This window comes from Microtus ochrogaster, unplaced genomic scaffold, assembly GCF_000317375.1.
Source record: "Microtus ochrogaster isolate Prairie Vole_2 unplaced genomic scaffold, MicOch1.0 UNK33, whole genome shotgun sequence".
NCBI lineage: Eukaryota > Metazoa > Chordata > Mammalia > Rodentia > Cricetidae > Microtus > Microtus ochrogaster.
In genome coordinates, this window is record NW_004949131.1 from 3890380 (window position 1) to 3896126 (window position 5747).

Here is a 5747-nt window from a genome sequence, read left to right on the forward strand (position 1 = left end):
GAGCTCATTATACAAATATAGAAACTACTACTAAGTGCAGGGTATTTAAGAAAATATTTCAAATTTAAAACATAGCTCTTTCTGGGTTGGCTTTTTGGATTATTTTCCTTTGTTCAGTCACATGTGGATTTTGTCAATACAAAATACATGGGAAATATAGATATTTGAATTTAATATAATACACAGGAAAGTTTATAGTACTTTGAAGTAAGTATAAAATGCATCACAACAGAATACTCAGTGTTTTGGCTATTTTTACAAGAGCTGAATTCCCTGAGAGTCCAAGTAATCCCAGACTTCCTGCTTCGTGATCATCAGAACTTTAAGTCAGCCCACGTGTTCTCTACCCTTAAGTTTTTAGAACTTCTGCATGCACAGGTAAATATTTATCTAATAGATACAATAATGCATTATACACATTTATATCCTCTCAGGAAAGAAAATGCAGGCACCATTTTTATATGTGTATGCAGCTTTTAATTAATCTTGCTTTTCCATTATCCACAAAATAAAAAATATAATTTAGAGAGCAATTAATGATAGGAACAAAGATTACTGATTGTGGTGTGAATTTTCCCAAAACACAGTGTACACAAAGGTAAATATAGTATGGCTGTGTGTAGACATATTCCATGTTTGTATCCTGTGTGGCTAGTAAGCATTCAGCACCTGACCACTTTAAAAGTGATTTTAGGGAAGTAACCTAGTTCTCACTAAAGCAGTCTCATGGGGGAATAGATTTCTTTCTCAGCCCCTTTTAATAAGTGGTCAAATTAAAAAACAGAGTTTAAACAGACAGTGTTATCTGCATTGTCGTCTATCCTAAGATTTTAACTGATACAGTCTTCCCAGAGTGAACCCTTATTCTACTCTATGTGCACATGCGTGTGTTTTTGCATGGATATACAGGCATATAAGTATATGTGACATTTATGTATATACATGCCTTATATGTTTAAATTAACATTGCTAATACTATTATTTAAAATAATTTGGGAACCCTAAAGCTCACATTTGGTTTGTGGATCAACCATGATGTGATCTACTCACGTATAATATAGCATGACCTGGTGATATTTGGTTTATCAAGTGAATAGAGGGAGGACCGATTGGTTGAAACTATCTCCTATTCTGCTCTTGTTGAAAAAAAAAAAAACATGGCGTGTTCAGATTTTTGGCAGGAAAAAAAAACAAATTTCATATACCACACAAAACACTAAGGGTCATCTCATTTGAAAGGAAAAAATACCAGACCAAGAGATAAATGAATAGGCTGAATGTGAAATATTTGAGGAACATGAGGTTGAACTCCAGAGGATATAATGGGAAGTAACAGGCAGAATATCTAAGGAGGCAGAGTAAGGTAAACACTGAAATTTCTCATTACATGAGAATTTATGGATTGTTCAAGATGGCAAATGTAATGATAGAAAGTGAAGTCCGTGTACAGTCTCTGTATAAGGCTGCACTCAGAAGGAAATGGGAAGTAATCACCCACCACAGTGGTAGATGCTATTTTAGCAGTTTCAGTGTGAAAAGCATAGAACACGGCTGCTATGTGGGAGAGTTGTGTGATTTACAGAAAAAAGACAGTGTGCTGGAACTGAAGGGTTTACCAGACAAACAATGAAGCAAGGACACAGAAGCCTCCCAGTGAGAAAATGAGCAAAGAGAAAATGAAGTGTATAAATACTACACGTGCAAAATGCAAGCAGTTTGATAGGATTGTAATGTGAGGTCCATTGAGTGAAAGGTTAAAGTGAACTTTCTGTCATGTGAGGCACGATGACTTACTGTGGGAATCCCGCCATTCAAGAGACTGAGGCAGGGAAATTGGGAATTTGATGCCAGCCTGTACTACATACCAAGACCACATCTCTTTTACTCTTTTTTTCTTTATTAAACTCAATGCCCTGATTCATAGGATCTTATGAATAAAATAAGAAAATAGATATTAAGTGTGCATACCCTGATACTCTCACTAAGAAAGCATGCTCTATTAAAAGATGGGAACTATTAAGATATGGAAATTGCTGTGTGGTGGTGGAATATGCTCTTAATCTCAGCACTTAGAAAGAGAGGCAGACTGATCTCTGTGAGTTCGTGGCCAGCCTGCTCTCGAAGATGTTATTTGATTTATTTTACGTTCACGTAAATATGAGTCATGCTTTTTTTTTTTTTGTTGTTTTTCTAAACAGGGTTTCTCTGTAGCTTTGGAGCCTGTCCTGGAACTAACTCTTGTAGACCAAGCTGGTCTCGAACTCACAGAGATCCTCCTGCCTCTGCCTCCCAAGTGCTGGGATTAAAGGCGTGCGCCACCACTGCCCGGCTGAAGGAATTATATTTTAAGGCATGTATATGAATATTAGCTATAGAAATCACAGAATACTCTGGCGCTAATACACTCTGAGATGGGTGGGGAGCGGGTATCCATGACAATAGGAAAGCATAGATATTAGTTGATGGGAGAGCAGATTTTCGGGGAGACGTTGATAACTCGTCAACGAAAAGCAGGCAAAAAGAATTGAGCCACAAGTAATGCTTTCCTTTTCTTTTATTTGGCTGATATCTTACTCCACAAGTGGGGCTGAACTCAAACCAATGGTAAGCTTTCCGCCTCAGCTTCATCAGGGCTGGAAAGACAAGTATACGGCACAAGTCCTAAATCCTGGGTCACTCAGTTGGAAAATCACCTGATGTGGTAAGCAGAGAAAAGGGTTAGATATGAAACTCTGTGAGGATAAATTCTTGTTGGTAAACACTGATTTTACGGCTGAAGCTAATGACTCTGTCTCTGACATAACTGAAGATCTTAATGATTAAGTTGAATAATTTCCCCCATCTGCAAGAATCCTTCTGATGACTTGCTCTTCTCTCTTCCAGGAGATGAGTGTCAATTGCTCCCTGTGGCCGGAGAACAGCTTGTCTGTCAAACACTTTGCATTTGCCGAGTTCTCTGAGGTCCCTGGAGAGTGCTTCCTCCTGTTCCCCCTCATCCTCCTCATGTTCTTGGTATCACTGACAGGCAATGCACTCGTAGCCCTTTGCCATCTTTACCAGTCCAGCCCTGCACACACCCATGTACTTTTTCCTGGCCAACTTGTCTCTCCTGGAGATTGGCTACACTTGCTCTGTCATACCCAAGATGCTGCAGAGTCTTGTGAGTGAGTCCCGAGGGATCTCTCGGGAGGGTTGTGCCACACAGATGTTTTTCTTCTCATTCTTTGGAATAACTGAGTGCTGCCTATTGGCAGCCATGGCTTTTGACCGCTGCTTGGCCATATGCTCCCCACTCCACTATGCAGCCCGAATGAGCCGTGGGGTATGTGCCCATTTGGCAATGGTTTCATGGGGAATGGGATGCATAGTAGGGTTGGGACAGACCAATTTTATTTTTTTCTTTGGACTTCTGTGGGCCCTGTGAGATAGACCACTTCTTCTGTGACCTTCCACCCCTCCTGGCACTTGCCTGTGGAGATACATCCCAAAACGAGGCTGCCATCTTTGTGGCGGCAGTACTATGCATATCCGACCCATTTTTACTGATCATTTCTTCCTATGTCCGGATTCTGATTGCAGTGCTGATGATGCCTTCACCTGAGGGATGCCATAAAGCTCTCTCTACCTGTTCCTCACACTCTTCTATGGCTCAGCATCTATAACCTACTTGAGGCCCAAGGCTAGTCACTCACTAGGAATGGATAAATTCTTGGCCCTCTTCTATACAGTGGTGACATCCATGCTGAATCCCATCATCTATAGTTTACAGAACAAAGAAGTCAAGGCAGCACTGAGGAGAACTCTGGGCCTGAGAAAAGTTCTGAGCAGGAATAGGTAACAGAATCACACAGAATTATTCACTAATAAGCATGCATATAGAGTAAACAAACAAACATTGATACATTTTCTGTCTGACTTATTGATCTGAGATGTCATTCTTATGTTGTGAATGAATATTACTTTTATTGGCTTATCAATAAAGCTGTTTTGGCCTATGGCAGGGCAGAATATAGCTAGGCAGGAAATCCAAACAGGAAAAAAGAAGGTAGAGTCTGGGAGACGCTGAGGTCGAAAGATGCCAGATCATTCCCAGTAAGGCCCAGCCACATGGTAATACACAGAATAGTAAAAACTGGTTAATTTAATTGTGGGAACTCGTCAGTAATATGCCTGAGACATTGGAAAAACAATTATAAGTAATATTAAGCCTCTGCAAGTTCATTTGGGAACTGGCAAGCAGGAGAGTAACCTCCAGTTCCAACTTGTATTGAGTATCTTTGTAATTTTGAAGGTATCTCTGCATTCAGGGCTATGTTCTAATTACTAATTCTGAAATGATTTCAAATACTAAGGGATACAACTAAAGAGACCAATACAGTAGAGAGCATTCTATTATGTTTAAGTTCAGGATGAAAATCTAAATTGCTATATCTCAGAAGTTTTGCAAATTCTAGTCCCTGATGCCCCCAAGACTTCTGCTTCCTATCCAGATATATCACACACAAATCTTTATTCCAAAGTAACTATATAATGGTCTTTTATCAGTTCATGTCTTTATTCTATAGTGTCACATGCTAAAAGTCTTTGAATTCTTTTGTAAATTGTAATTAACTAAAACAGTGTAAATATTACAATATACTGAAATGTTAATTTGAAACTATTTCCTTTAAAATATTAAAGAAAACATTTATTTTCAAGTGTTTCCATAAAAGGTTTTTTAATGCTAAATGGTCAATATTTTGGAACTTGCAGGTCATTCAGGCCAGGGCAGCTGAATGTCTTTACCTCTCCCTCCATTCTTCCCAGTCTCATCCCCAGCTCTGCAGCAGAACACCCACTATAGTAGCCCCCTGCTCTCTGAAACCCTACCCAACAGACCATGTAGACCTTCTCCTGCAGTATTTCTTCACCCAATATTTCTTCATACTGATATCCCAGTACGTAACATCTGCAGGCATTCCCTGGGGTGAGCGGGCCCTGCAGGCTATGGAAACAGGTAGACCAATTGCAGATCTTAGTCTCTCCCTTCTCTATTTCAAATCCAACTGCTTTTGACACCTCCAGCTCTATAACAGACGACTTGTATCAGCCTCATCCCCATCTCTGTTCCCATCTTCACTGCAACACACAGGTATTCACCTCCGACCTTTCTTCCCCGTACATCACTTTATCTTAGATGCCAAAACCAGCAGGCATTCTCCAGGAAACCACAGGCTACTTCTGCCAGGGGAAAAAGTATTCTAACTGTGGATAGTCAAGGCTTCTCCTCTCCAGCAAATTCAAACCCCCAGTCTCTCTGCATCTTTATAGCAGATCACCTGATAAGGCCTCCACCTCCTCTCTGTCCCCATCTCTAGTGGATCATACAGAGCTTCTTCTCAGGACTTCTTCCAGACCCAACTCCTGCTGGCTTTCTCTGGTAACCTGCCAGCCACGTCTGACTGAGAAGCAAGTAGGCCAGTGAGGAAGGTAAGTAAGCTTCAGATTTTCATTCACCCTCCTCTCCTCCAAATTCAATCACCTGTCTCATCTCCAGATCTGTAGCAGACTATCTGTTGTGACCTCTTCTCATTCCCTGGCCCTCTTCCTAGAGGACTGAGTAAATCCTGGTAGAGCATACGACTATCCTCCTTCTGTGGGCCATGGGCCTTCCCTGTTCCTCCCTGCTAACCCATTCACATTCGTGAATATCAGTTCCCAAAACTTAAAAACACATTTTACCTGGAATACGCAATGGCCACAATTAT

General features: G+C 40.6%; 1 pseudogene; it reads left to right on the top strand.

The window, feature by feature from the left end:
* The first annotated feature begins 2886 nt into the window (after positions 1-2886).
* Positions 2887-3838, top strand: LOC106144377 (annotated as a pseudogene).
* The last annotated feature ends 1909 nt before the right edge of the window (positions 3839-5747 follow it).